The sequence below is a fragment of the Gorilla gorilla genome, chromosome 7 (genome assembly GCF_029281585.2).
Source record: "Gorilla gorilla gorilla isolate KB3781 chromosome 7, NHGRI_mGorGor1-v2.1_pri, whole genome shotgun sequence".
NCBI classification, from domain to species: Eukaryota; Metazoa; Chordata; class Mammalia; order Primates; family Hominidae; genus Gorilla; species Gorilla gorilla.
Window position 1 is genome coordinate 109,610,474 of NC_073231.2, and position 14,874 is coordinate 109,625,347.

The following is a 14,874-nucleotide window of genomic DNA, read 5'->3' on the forward strand; positions in this document are numbered from 1 at the left end:
AGTGTAGTATTTGTTTCTACATTTTTCTGCTTAAATGATGATGCTTAATGAAAATACCAAGGGTAATAAAAATATAAAACAATTATCTTGGATCTAAACTGTAAAGTTTTAAGGTAGGTTCAATATGATGAATATTTAGCAGTTTGGTAATCACCATTTCCTTATTATCTAGTACTTATGACTTTCCAAATATCTCTGTGACATTGATTATTTAAAAATAAAAATAATATTCAAAATATGTGCTTAATACTTCTGCTTCTAGTACAAATGGAATAATAGTGCCTGGATTTACTATTATGCAATAGGCACAATAAAATAAAAGGCATCTAGATTGAAAAGAAAGAACTAACACTTTATTCACAGAGAACATGATTATTTATATAGAACATTAATGGGATCTATAAAATTGTTACTAGAGTAAGGCTGTAGAATATAGTCAATGTCTGATAACCATTTATCTTTCTAAATAGTAGCAAGGAAAAACTTATAAATGGAAACTTAAAAAAACTTTAAGACCATTAAAAATACAAAATACATTTATACTAGCACCAAAAAATGAAGTACTTAGATATAAATCTAACAAAATATGCACAAGGTCCGTATGTTGAAAACACTGAAGCACTGATGAAAGAAATAAAAGAAAGTCTGAATAAATAGAAAGATAAACTGTGTACACGGATCATACAACTCAATATTGTTAAGATGTCTTTCTCCCCAGTTTGATTTATATATACAGATAGATTCTAAAATTAAAATAGAAATGTTTGAAATAACCAAAACAGCTTTTAGGAAGAACGAAGTTAGAGGCATAACACTACCTGATTTGAACACATTATAAGTCTATAGTAATCAAAACATTGTGGCATTGGCATAAAGACAAATAGATCAGTGAAACAGAATGGAGAGTCTATATATAAAGCCATTCATGTATAGACAAGTAATTTTTGACAGAGAGGCAAAGGCAATTCAGTAGAGAAAGGATAGTGTTTTCAACAAATGGTGCTGGAATAACTGAATATCCATATGCAAAAAAATTTGAAGCCTACTTTTTTTACTGTATAAAATTAACTGAAAGTGGATCATAGAGATAAATGTAAAAGCTAAAATTATAAAACTTCTGGAAGAAAATATTGGAGAATATTATTTGATCTTGGTTTAGGCTAAAACTGTAAAGCTTGTAGGAGGAACTAGAGGAGAACTTCTTCCAAATTTTAGGGTAATCAATAATTTCTTAGACAAGACACAGAAAGCACTAATTCTATAAAATGAAAAAAAAAATCCACAACAAATTAGACTTCATCAAAATAAAAACTTTATTCATTGAGACACCATTAAGAAACTGTATAACCATGTTGTATTTCAAGAAATTTCAAGAGAAAATATTTGCTTATTGCTTAAAATGCATATTGCTTAAAAAGATATATAAAGCACTCTTAAAGTTCATTAACTTAAAATAAGCCTAAAGTATAAGAAATTGGAATAAGCTGTTTATAAAAAAAAATATGAATTGCTAGTAGGTACAAGAAGTGTCCTATGTGTTTAGTTATTTGAGAAATGCAAATCAAGACTATCAAGTGCCAGGCACGGTGGCTCATGCCTGTAATCCCAGCACTTTGGAAGGCAGAGGCAGACAGATCATCTGAGGTCAGGAGTTCGAGACCAGCCTGACCAACATGGAGAAACCCCATCTCTACTAAAAATACAAAATTAGCTGGGCATGGTGGTATATACCTGTAATCCCAGCTACTCAGGAAGGCTGAGGCAGGAGAATCACTTGAACCCAGGAGGTGGAGGTTGCGGTGAGCTGAGATGGCACCATTGCACTCCAGCCTGGGTGACAAGAGCAAAACTCCATCTAAAAAAACAAAACAAATCTATAAGGAAATACTTTGATATACCCACTAGAAATCCTACGATTTAAAACAACAAAAATCCTGACAACACTTACCTTTTGTGAGAATTCAGAGGAATTTGACCGCTAATATCTTGCTAGTGAAAGTATAAAACATTTAAAATGGTATAAACATGGGAGGCCGAGGCAGGCAGATCGCTTGAGGTGAAGAGTTTGAGACTAGCTTGGCCAATATGGTGAAACCCTGTCTCTACTAAAAATACAAAAATTAGCTGGACGCAGTGGCACATGCCTGTAATCCCAGCTACTCAGGAGGCTGAGGCACAAGAATTGCTTGAACCCGGGAGGCAGATGTTGCAGTGAGCTGAGATTGCACCACTGCACTCCAGCCTGGGTGACTGAGTGAGACGCTGTCTCAATAAATAAATAAGTAAATATTAAAATGATCTAAACATTAGAAAAGTGTTTGACAGTTTCTTATACTGAGACTCTGTCTCAATAAATAAATAATAAACTGGTCTAAACATTAGAAAAGTGTTTGACAGTTTCTTATAAAATTAAATATGTACTTTCCCAATGACACAGCAGTTCTACTCCTAGGTATTTACTTAAGAGAGATGAAATAATATATCTACAAAATACTTGTATGATAATGTTTATAGCAGTCTCATTCATAGAATTTCCAAAATGGAAACTTCCCATATGTCTACAGGAGAATGGATAAACAAACTGTGGTATATTCAAGTATATTCAAATAAGTGTATTACTTATCAATGAAGTGAGGGAACTATTTACATGCACAGAAACATGGATAAATCTCAAAATCATTGTGATGAATGGAAGAAGCTTGACACAAAAGAGTACGTAAGATATAATTCAATTTTTATCCACAGAAACATGGATAAATCTCAAAATCGTTGTGATGAATGGAAGAAGCTAGACACAAAAGAGTACATATGATATGCTTCTATTTATATGAAGGTCAAGAAGAGATAAAACAAATCTATAGAAAAGAAATCATAACAATGTTTTCCTTGAGGGAACTTTCTGGGGTGATGAAAACTTTCTGTATCTTCATGGGGTATGGATTACTGGGTGATGTATTTGTCAGTGGCTACTATAGCGGTAACTTTTAAGATCTGTATACTTTTAACTGCATGTAAATTATATTTAGTAAAAAATTAAAGGAGAATTATGTGCATAATTGCTACATTTCAAAATCACTGGTTTCACTGAAATTTTATTAGTAGTAAATGTTTAAGACTTATTGTGAAATTGAGTCTAAATTAATGCAATTTTCTTTATAATCAATGTTTCAATAATGGATTTTTTTCAGTAAATTCAGAGATGCTTATATTTATAGAATGCTGATAGTGTACCTAACACCAAATCAATGGTATTTAGAATTTACTAAGTGTGCATTACATATGGTTTAAGGACTATCTTGGTAGTCTGCTTTCATGAAATCATGGCCATGATTGCCATGACTCTTATTCAAAGTGGTCATCTGAGCTATGTGGTAAGAAAAAATAGCATAACCATGAGAGAAATAAGATAAAATGATGTAAAGGGAAATAATTTGTAAAAGGAAATCAAAGTATGGTTAAGAAAGAGGTTAAACTATAGAGCTAAGGAACTAGAAAAAATAAATCACCAATGTTTTTCTTAGGAGAAAAAAGAATCTAATAACCTGGAAGCAAATGATCTCATAACCTTTATTCCTAGATATTTCTTCTTATACTTTTTAGAATACAGGTGAAACAAGAAGGCAACAAAGATGGCTATGTCTTTGGTGCCACTTTCTGTGAATTATGCACATTCAATAAATGCTTGGTGCATATGATGAATGAGAGAAAGCTGTAATAAATAACAAATGTCTTTAACATGACTGATGTCTTTTCTATAGCATTTTTATCTTTTATTGAAAGGATGATTAATCAATAGACTTGAAGACAAATAATGATCTGTTCTTATATGGCCAATGCTTAATAGACTTCTATTTTCAAGAATATGATATGAGCTCTGAAAGACAAAGTATCTCTCTTAAAAAGGATGTTTAGCATAGTATAATAATTGGTTTTACTGCATAGAAGTCAGTTTGTTCTCGTGGAATATGTAACTTAAATATATCAATTTTTAGGTGAAAAAAAGAATCTCTATTTCTATTTTCAACTGAATTAAACTTGAACCATTGTCAAGTTTCCTTCATTTAAGTGACCTATAAATAGAGTTGCAACATGTGCCAGCTTGCCTAGGACAGTCCCAGTTTACACATGCTGTCCCAGCATTCTTCATAGATTGACATTTGTTCTGGATTTTATATGAAGTATTTTATTAAGAGTTGCATTAAAATAAGCTGGGGTGAGTTTGGAAGGTCTCCATTTTGTACTTACATACTGCTGCTGCCATGATTTCATCCTGTGTGGGATGCATGTATGGTGAAGAGTTCTCAACTGAAATATAATCAGCAATAACCCATCTTTTCCCTAACTTTTCAGACACAAGACAGCTAACATTTCTTGTTTAAGGACAGGATGAAGGTACCACTACTAAAACGAAGTGTGATAGAAAGATCTTTGGTGGTGGTGGTAGAAGTATTTGACATTGCTGTGCCATTTGGCTTTTGATGTATTGGTCAGTTTAGTCATGATCCATTCTTTGGCATTTGAGGTGGGAGACTATAAGGTTGTTGGAGATTATAAATTAGGGTAGGAAATAGAGGTTGAACAGTCCTGTCATAGAATGTACAGAAGGTAGTCTGGATGTTTTTTTCTCCAGTGGTTTTGTCATTTATTGTATAGTGTAAATTTATAAATATTTTTGTATTTTATTATTTGGTAATTTTAAAAATTTGCAATAAATATTTCAGCAGCAAGATGCTAAAAATGAAAATGCATTTTTACCCATGAATGTGTAACTTGTACAAATTTTTTGTTGACATTTGCTATCCACTAGGGGGCTAGTAGTCACAGAATACATCCTTGCAAAAAGAAAAAAATAAACCTGTTGAAGAAGCAACATCAATTTCAAAAGTTAGTAGAATTATTTTAAGAAAACCCAACGATGACAAAGATGTGCAAAGTGCATTTTATAAGTTAGCTGTGAAGCATGACTTTTCCTTTAGATTAAACAGCTGTTCTTTTTAATTTTAGTCAATTTCAGTTCCAAGTTGTGTGTGCACATGTGTGTGCAATCAAAAAGTAAATCATTGGCTTCATTAACAGAAGAACTTTACTATATTAGTAAGTGTTGACATTTTAAAAGGCATTTTAAAACCAATGCTTTTCAACACTAAGACATTTAGATTTTCTCTACAAAAGCAAGGGAAGAATTGAACACATTAAACAAATTTCATTATGCAACAGTCATGTGTATCTTCTTCATCAGTGTATTCCTAGCACCTCACACAGTAATTGATACATAGTGGTGCTCATTAAATAGTTGTTGAAAGACTGAATGAGTAGATAAGTAAAAAGGCTTAAGAAAAAAGGAGAAAGAATTATAAGAAAAAAGGAGGAAGAATTAAAAGGACAGAACCCCAGGAAAAGAATGAAGAGAGACCTTACAAACAATTAGAGTTACGGACTCAAATGCTATGAACTCTATCCCAGTATCTTGCCTCTATTTTTCAGTATATCTATTCTTTTGTGTCTTTCCAAAACATTTTCACTGGTCAGCTGTTCTACATGGAATGAAAAATGATCATCAATAGAAATTTCTGAATAAATGAATGAAAGGAGTTTTGTACTGGCTTTCATATTGAAAATCAGTATATTATTGGCATATGTATCATATATCCTGCTTGGGAATTAAGATAACTTAAATAAAAGCTATTTTATTTAAGTAAAAAGCTATTTTATTTATTTTGGTGATGAAAATACAGTTGAGGTCTAAGATAGCATATAGTTGAACAGTGCTTTATGCTAATTAGGGTTGATATAGACAGAAAATAAATATAAATTCTGCCATTTGAAAGCTGTTAAAATATTTCATCATTTGATTTCATAATGGTATGCATATAAAAGTATTTTAAAATGGGCTGTATGCATTTTGATCTGACATTGGTTATCAAAATTGATTTGTGGACCATAAAAAAAATCCTCTCTTAAAAAGATAAAAATAGAATTTTGTTTCATGCTGGGCATGAAATTGGGTATAAAATGGGTACAAAATTGGGTATAAACTGGCTACAAAGACAACAGTAACAACTTCGGAACTCAATCATAGCATATAATTTTAAGTTATCTTTTCTTTGCTGACATTTAAAAATGTCAAAACTTGCTACGACTTTGACATTTTTAAAAAGTTTGTTACTTTTCTTCATAGGTTAGAAGTAAAAAAATGGAGTGACATGAAAAGTACACATTTATGTATTTTTGATTTTTTATTGATGTATAATATACATATTTTGGGGGTACATAGGATATTTTGACACATTCACATAATATGTAAAGACCAAATCAAGGTAGTTGGGATATCCATTACCTAAATATCTTATCTTTATGCTGGTAATATTCAAATTTTTCTCTTCTGGCTATTTTGAAATGTACAATAGATTATTGTTAACTAGTATCATCCTACTGATCTATCAAACACTAGGTCTTATTTCTATCTAATTGTATATTTGTATCCATTTATCAACCTCCTTATGCTCCTTCCCTCTGCCCTTTCTGGCCTCTGGTAACCATCAATCTACTTTCTAGAGATCTTCATGAGATCCACTTTTGTAGTTCCTACATGAGTGAGAATATGTAATATTTGGTCTTCTGTGCTTGGCTTATTTCACTTAACGTAATGACCTCCAGTTCCATCCATGTTGCTGCAAATGACAGGATTTCATTCTTTTTATGGCCAAATAATATTCCATTCTATATATATGTCACATTATCTGTTTATCCATTGATGGGCATTTAGGTTGATTTTATATTTTGGCTATTGTGAATAGTGCTGCATTAAACATGGGAGTGCAGATATCTCTTTAATAAATTAATTTCATTTCTTTTGGATGTATACTCAGTAGTGCAGTTGCTGGATCATATGATAGTTCTAATTTTAGTTTTTTGAGGAACTGCCAAACTCTTCTCCATAGTGGCTATACTAATTTACATCCCCACCAAGTGTATGAGAGTTCTCCTTTTTCCACATCCTCACCAGCATCCCTTATCCTTGTCTTTTTGAAGAAGTCGTTTTAACTGGGGTGAGAAGATATCTCATTGTGATTTGATTTGCATTTCTCTGATTATTAGTGATGTTGAACATTTTTCATATACCTGTTGGTCATTTGTATGTTTTCCTCTGAGAAATGCCTATTCAGATCTTTTGCCCACTTTTAAATTGGATTAGTTGGTTTTTTGCTACTGAGTTGTTTGAGCTCTTTATATATTCTGGTTATCAATTCCTTGCCACATGGATAGTTTGCAGATATTTTCTGCCATTATTTGGGTTGTCTCTTCATTTTGTTTATTGTTTTCTTTTCTGTGCAGAAGCTTTTAAGCTTGATAGAATCCCATTTGTCTGTTTTTGCTTTGGCTGCCTGTGATTTTGAGGCCTTATTCAAAATCTTTGCCCAGATCTATGTCCTGGAACATTTTCCCAATGTTTTCTTCTAGTAATTTCACAGTTTTGGGTCTTCAATATAAGTTTTTAATCCATCTTGATTTGATTTTTTTATATGGTGAAAGATAGGATTCTAGTTTCATTCTTCTGTATATGAATATCCAGTTTTCCCAGCACAGTTTATTGAAAAGACTATCCTTTCACCCTATGAATGTTCTTGGTGCCTTTGTTGAAAATGAGTTGGCTATCGAATACTATGCAGCCATAAAAAAGGATGAGTTCATGTCCTTTGTAGGGTCATGGATGAAGCTGGAAACCATCATTCTGAGCAAACTATTGCAAAGACAGAAAACCAAACACCGCATGTTCTCACTCATAGGTGGGAATTGAACAATGAGAACACCTGGACACAGGGTGGGGAGCACCACACACTGGGGCCTGTCATGGGGTGGGGGGAGGGGGGAGGGATAGCATTAGGTGATATACCTAATGTAAATGACGAGTTAATGGGTGCAGCACACCAACATGGCACATATATACATATGCAACAAACCTGCACATTGTGCACATGTACCCTAAAACTTAAGGTATAATTTAAAAAAAAAGAAAGAAAGTGAGTTGGCTATAAATGCATGGGTTTATGTCTGGATTCTCTATTCTGTTTCATTGGTCTATGTGTCTGTTTTTATGCCAGTACCATACTGATTTGGTTACCATAGCTTTGTAGTACATTTTGAAGTTAGGTAGTGTGAAGCCTCTAACATCCCTTGAAATTATCAGATGAATTTGTCTTGAAATTATCAGATGAATTGGAGTCCTTTATATGTTACTTGCTTCTTTCTTCTAGCTGCTTTTAGGATCCTCTCTTTATCCTTTACCTTTGAGGATTTGATTATTAGATGACTTGAGTTAGTATTATTTGGGTCGAATCTCTTTGATATTCTCTGACCTTCCTCTACCTGGATATTTATGTATTTCTCAAGTTTTGGAAAAATTTCAACATTATTTCTTTGAAGCTTTTACCTTTTGCTCTTGTTCAACTCCCTCTTAGACACAAATAATTCTTAGATTTGGTCTTTTCTGGTAATATTCTATTTAATGTAGATCATCTTCATATTTTTCATTGTTTTTCTTCTTTCTCCTCTGATCGTATTTTCAAATGCTTGTCTTCAAGCTCTCCGATTCTTTCCTCTGCTTGATCCATTCTGTTGTTGAGAGCCTCTAATGATTTTTTTCAGTTCAGCCAATGTATTTCTCAGTTGCAAGATTTCTGTTTTTTAAAAATTGTTTTAATATTGTTGCTAAACTTCTCAGATGAATACCTGAATTGCTTTCTGTGTTAACTTGGAGATCACTGAATTTCCTTAAAACTGCTATTTTTTTATGTGAGAGAGCTCACATGTCACTCTCTCGGTGGCATCAGTAGCTGGTTCCTTGGTTTGTCCGTTTGGAGAGATAATGGTTTCCTGTTTGCTATTGCTTCTTGGGGATGTCTTTCTATGTCTTTGCATTGAAAGGTTATTTATTCCAATCTTCCCTGCCTGGCTTGTTTTGTTTTTTACTTGACTTGTTTTCTTAGAGATTCTTTTTAGTTTACCTGTTGATTTTTTTTTCTAGGTTGCTGCCTTCTTTTTGTTGCTGGATGGTACCTTAAGCCAAAGTTTGCCTGGCTGTAGTAAATGATTGGGTTGCTGACCATACTGAATGGGAAAAGTCCAAAGGGGATATTCTGGTAGTGTTGGGAGGCTGGCCAGGGGCTCATGCCCAGGGGATCTATGGAATATACCTCCTGTAGCATGGTGCTGTGGAATAGCCCCTCTGATTTGGCATCTCCTTTGATTGAGTTAAGGAACAGTTTCCAGGACTGAGATCCAGTGTAGAAACTGTGAGTTGGGGGAAGTATTCCACACACTTCGTGGTGGGCAGATTATGGGGAAAGGCATCAAATACCTTACAGCTTGCTTGGAGTTTTTTCACTTCTTTGTGGCCCTGAGAACTGGCTCTTCCTCACGTTTGAATTCTGGGATATTGCTGATGGTAAATTGGTGCTGTATATTTGTTTTCCATTTTCTGTGGGGGTGGAGGGAGTGAAGCCAGCTTGGTTCTTTGTCGTTTTGGAACTGGAACAAAAGTATATATTTTTAGTAAAGTTAAAATTATTTTTTCATCAGCAAGTGTTAAAAGTTATTTTGTTCAAAATGACTTAGTATTGTTGCTATAGAGATGGCTTTGATAGGTACTTGAAAAAGTTACTACGCTTATTTTAAAAAACGGTTCAAAATCTTGTTTCCATAATTACTCAAATTTTTTGATTTGCATGTTCTCTTTGAATGTGTTTTGGAGTAAATTTTAAGACTCCTCAGTTCTTGAAGAAGAATTTTCTTATGCTTCAAGGTTTATTTCTTCCGTATATTATCTCCCGTATTCTTTTTTTTTTTTTTTTTTTTTTTGAGACAGAGTTTCACTTTTGTCATGCAGGCTGGAGTGCAATGTTGTGATCTCAGCTCACTGCAACCTCTGCCTCTCAGGTTCAAGCGATTCACCTGCCTCAGCCTCCCAAGTAACTGGGATTACAGGTGTGTACCACCATGCCCGGATAATTTTTGTATTTTTATTAGAGACAGGGTTTCACCATGTGGGTCAGGCTGGTATTGAACTCCTGACCTCCGGTGATCCGCCCACGTCGGCCTCCCAAAGTGCTTGGATTAAAAGCATAAGCCACCACACGTGGCCTTATCTCCCCTATTCTATATATTTACTGCATACTCCAGCTGCTCAATTTCGCTGTTTCTGTTTTCTTTTTTTTTTTCTCTAACACGGTTACTATTTTTGTTTGAGTGTGTATTTTTATAGACACTGTCTGCAAATATAAGAATATATACGTACACTATATCTATATTTCTTTGAAGTGATACCATACTATATATTGTATTTCCTTATCTTTCTTTTTTAATTTAGCAGCATATGTTGGAAATCTTTCTTTACCAGTGCATAGTGAGTGTTCTTCATAATTTTAGTGGATGTGTCATATTTATTTAGTCTGTAATGATGAACAGTTAGATTATTACAACATTTTTTTGCTATTACAAATGCTATCATGATACATAAATCCCGTGTGTGTGTGTGTGTGTGTGTACTTATAGTTTTGCAAAATAGTAAATCTGTAAGATAAAGGAAAATTCCTAGAAGTACAATCACTTGGTTAAAGAATGTATGCAGTTTTAAGTTTTTGTAGTCATTGCGATATGACCCAGTAGAAAGGATGTACAAAGTTACACTTCTATCAACAGGTATTAGGGTTTTAGTTTCTAATTCATTAGCCAACACAATATTATACATCTTTACCAGTGCAATAGGTGAAAAATATTACTGCATTATCGTTCTAATTTTTCTTTTTTTATCATAAGTGAGTCAAACTGAGCATTTCTGTCTATGTTTAAGAGTAGTTTTTTCTTTTAAAACTCTGTTTATATCTTCTTCCATTTTTCCATTGAGTTTTTGGTCTTTATTTACATGGATTTTTAGCATCTCCATTTATATTATAGAAAATAACTCTTTGTGGAATGGACTGTATGTTAGTTTTCTATATCTGTATAACAAATGACCACAAACTTAGAGGCTCATAAAAACATACTTTTTAAATTTCAGTTTGTGTAGGTCAAGATTAGGGTACAAGCTAGCTTAGCTGGGTCTTCCCCTTAGGATCTCTGGAGGCTGAAATCAAGGTGTTGCCTGAGGCTGAGATCTCATCTCATGCTCAGGGTCCTCTTCAAAGCTCCCTGGTTGTTGACAGAATTCACTGCCTTGCAATTGTATGGTTGTTGACAGAATTCACTGCCTTGCACTTGTATGACATGCCCTCAGCCCTTAGGGGCTACCCAGTGTTCCCTACCAGGTGGCCTTCTCCTTAGCATAGCAGTTTGTTTTCTCTTTTCTTTTTTTTTTTTTAATTATACTTTAAGTTTTAGGGTACACGTGCACATTGTGCAGGTTTGTTACATATGTATACATGTGCCATGCTGGTGCGCTGCACCCACTAACTCGTCATCTAGCATTAGGTATATCTCCCAGTGCTATCCCTCCCCCCTCCCCCCACCCCACAACAGTCCCCAGAGTGTGATATTCCCCTTCCTGTGTCCATGTGATCTCATTGTTCAATACCCACCTATGAGTGAGAATATGCGGTGTTTGGTTTTTTTTGTTCTTGCGATAGTTTACTGAGAATGATGGTTTCCAGTTTCATCGATGTCCCTACAAAGGACATGAACTCATCATTTTTTCTGGCTGCATAGTATTCCATGGTGTATATGTGCCACATTTTCTTAATCCAGTCTATCATTGTTGGACATTTGGGTTGGTTCCAAGTCTTTGCTATTGTGAATAATGCTGCAATAAACATACGTGTGCATGTGTCTTTATAGCAGCATGATTTATAGTCCTTTGGGTATATACCCAGTAATGGGATGGCTGGGTCAAATGGTATTTCCAGTTCTAGATCCCTGAGGAATTGCCACACTGACTTCCACAATGGTTGAACTAGTTTACAGTCCCAGCAACAGTGTAAAAGTGTTCCTATTTCTCCACATCCTCTCCAGCACCTGTTGTTTCCTGACTTTTTAATGATTGCCATTCTAACTGGCATGAGATGGTATCTCATTGTGGTTTTGATTTGCATTTCTCTGATGGCAGGATAATATCCTGCAGAGTGTTTTCCAACTTGGTTCCATTCTCCGCATCACTTTCAGGTACACCAATCAGATGTAGATTTGGTCTTTTCACATAGTCCCATATTTCTTGGAGGCTTTGCTCATTTCTTTTTATTCTTTTTTCTCTAAACTTCCCTTCTCGCTTCATTTCATTCATTTCATCTTCCATCGCTGATACCCTTTCTTCCAGTTGATTGCATCGGCTCCTGAGGCTTCTGCATTCTTCACGTAGTTCTCGAGCCTTGGTTTTCAGCTCCATCAGCCCCTTTAAGCAGTTCTCTGTATTTGTTATTCTAGTTATACATTCTTCTAAATTTTTTTCAAAGTTTTCAACTTCTTTACCTTTGGTTTGAGTGTCCTCCCGTAGCTCAGAGTAATTTGATCGTCTGAAGCCTTCTTCTCTTAGCTCGTCAAAGTCATTCTCCATCCAGCTTTGTTCCGTTGCTGGTGAGGAACTGTGTTCCTTTGGAGGAGGAGAGGCGCTCTGCTTTTTAGAGTTTCCAGTTTTTCTGTTCTGTTTTTTCCCCATCTTTGTGGTTTTATCTACTTTTGGTCTTTGATGATGGTGATGTACAGATGGGTTTTTGGTGTCGATGTCCTTTCTGTTTGTTAGTTTTCCTTCTAACAGACAGGACCCTCAGCTGCAGGTCTGTTGGAATACCCTGCCGTGTGAGGTGTCAGTGTGCCCCTGCTGGGGGGTGCCTCCCAGTTAGGCTGCTCGGGGGTCAGGGGTCAGGGACACACTTGAGGAGGCAGTCTGCCTGTTCTCAGATCTCCAGCTGCGTGCTGGGAGAACCACTGCTCTCCTCAAAGCTGTCAGACAGGGACATTTAAGTCTGCAGAGGTTACTGCTGTCTTTTTGTTTGTCTGTGCCCTGCCCCCAGAGGTGGAGCCTACAGAGGCAGGCAGGCCTCCTTGAGCTGTGGTGGGCTCCACCCAGTTCAAGCTTCCGGGCTGCTTTGTTTACCTAAGCAAGCCTGGGCAACGGCGGGCGCCCCTCCCCTAGCCTCGCTGCCACCTTGTAGTTTGATCTCAGACTGCCGTGCTAGCAATCAGCGAGACTCCGTGGGCGTAGGACCCTCCGAGCCAGGTGCGGGATATAATCTCGTGGTGTGCCGTTTTTTAAGGCCATCGGAAAAGCGCAGTATTCGGGTGGGAGTGACCCGATTTTCCAGGTGCCGTCCGTCACCCCTTTTTTTGACTCGGAAAGGGAACTCCCTGACCCCTTGCGCTTCCCAAGTGAGGCAATGCCTCGCCCTGCTTCGGCTCGTGCACGGTGCACGCACCCACTGACCTGTGCCCACTGTCTGGCACTCCCTAGTGAGATGAACCCGGTACCTCAGATGGAAATGCAGAAATCACCGTCTTCTGCGTCGCTCACGCTGGGAGCTGTAGACAGGAGCTGTTCCTATTTGGCCATCTTGGCTACTCCCCAGCAGTTTGTTTTTTCAAAGCCAGTAGAGAGTGTCTATGCTGTTTGGGATCTCTCTGACTTCTGTCTCTGACCTCTAAACTCTCTTTTAAAGGGCTAACATGATTTATCAGACCCACCTAGGGCTTGATAAAATTAATTTCCCTTTTGATTAGTTTAAAGTCAACCAAGGAGGGACCTTAATCACATCTGCAAAATCACCTCACTTTGTCATATAATGTAACCTAATAATGGGAGTGATATCTCATCATATTCACAGATCCTGCCAACATTCAAGGGGAGGGATGATGACCAGGGTGTGTACACCAGGTGGCAAGATTTGTAGGAGCCAGGTTAGAATTCTGCTCACTTCAGATTGCAAATACTTTTCCCCAGTTTATTATCTTTTGACTTTGCTTATATTATTCTTTTTACCAATGCATAAACATAAACATATATTATGATGGATTGTACTCTTTTTTTTTTTTTTTTTTTTTTTTTTGAGACAGGGTCAGGCTTTGTTGCCCAGGCTGGAGGACGGTAGCACAGTCATGCTCACAGCAGCCTCAACCTCCCAGGCTCTAGCAGTTCTTCCGCCTCAGCGTCCCAAATAGCTGGGACTACAAGTGTGTGCTGTCATGTCCAGATATTTTTTTCTATTTTTAAACTCTTAGTAGAGATGGCATCTCTCTAGCCTGTTTAGGCCGATCTCAAACTCCTGGGCTCAAGTGATCCTCCTGGCTTGGCTTCCCAAAGTGGTGGGATTACAGGTATGAACCACCCTGCCCAGCCTATGTTTTTCTTTTATGGCTCTTGATTTATTTATTTGTAATGGAGATATAATTCATGTGTCATAAAATTAACCCTTAAAAATGTACACCTAAGTGGTGTTTAGTTTATTTTTGAAGTTGTCCAACTATTACGACTATCTAATTCCAGAATATTTCCATAAACCCCGGAAAACTTGTGCCCATTAGCAGTCACTTGTCATTCTTCTCTTTCCTCAGTCCTCTGGCAACCACTAATCTACTTTATGTCTCTGGAGTTGCCTATTCTGGACATTTCATAAAAATAGTATCATGCAATATGTAGCCTTTTGTTACTGGCTCTTTCAGTTAGCATAATGTTTTCAAAGTTCATTGATTATATAGCATGAATCAGTAATTCATTCCTTTTTATGATGGAATATTTCATTGTATGAATATAGCACATTTCTTTTATTCATCAGTTGATGGACATTTGAGTTTCTCCTTTTTAGCCTTATGAATAATGCTATTATAGACATTTGTGAGTAACTTTTTGTGTGGACATATGTTTTTAATTCTCTTGTCTGTATTTTTATTATAATC

The 14,874-nt window shown here is 36.0% G+C and overlaps 1 protein-coding gene across 39 annotated transcripts in view; it reads left to right on the forward strand.

Annotated features, from left to right (window-relative positions):
• The window catches only part of RIMS2 (regulating synaptic membrane exocytosis 2), a 752,291-nt gene that overhangs the window by 275,433 nt on the left and 461,984 nt on the right, over nucleotides 1–14,874 (forward strand). The gene's annotated exons all lie outside the window — the stretch shown is intronic.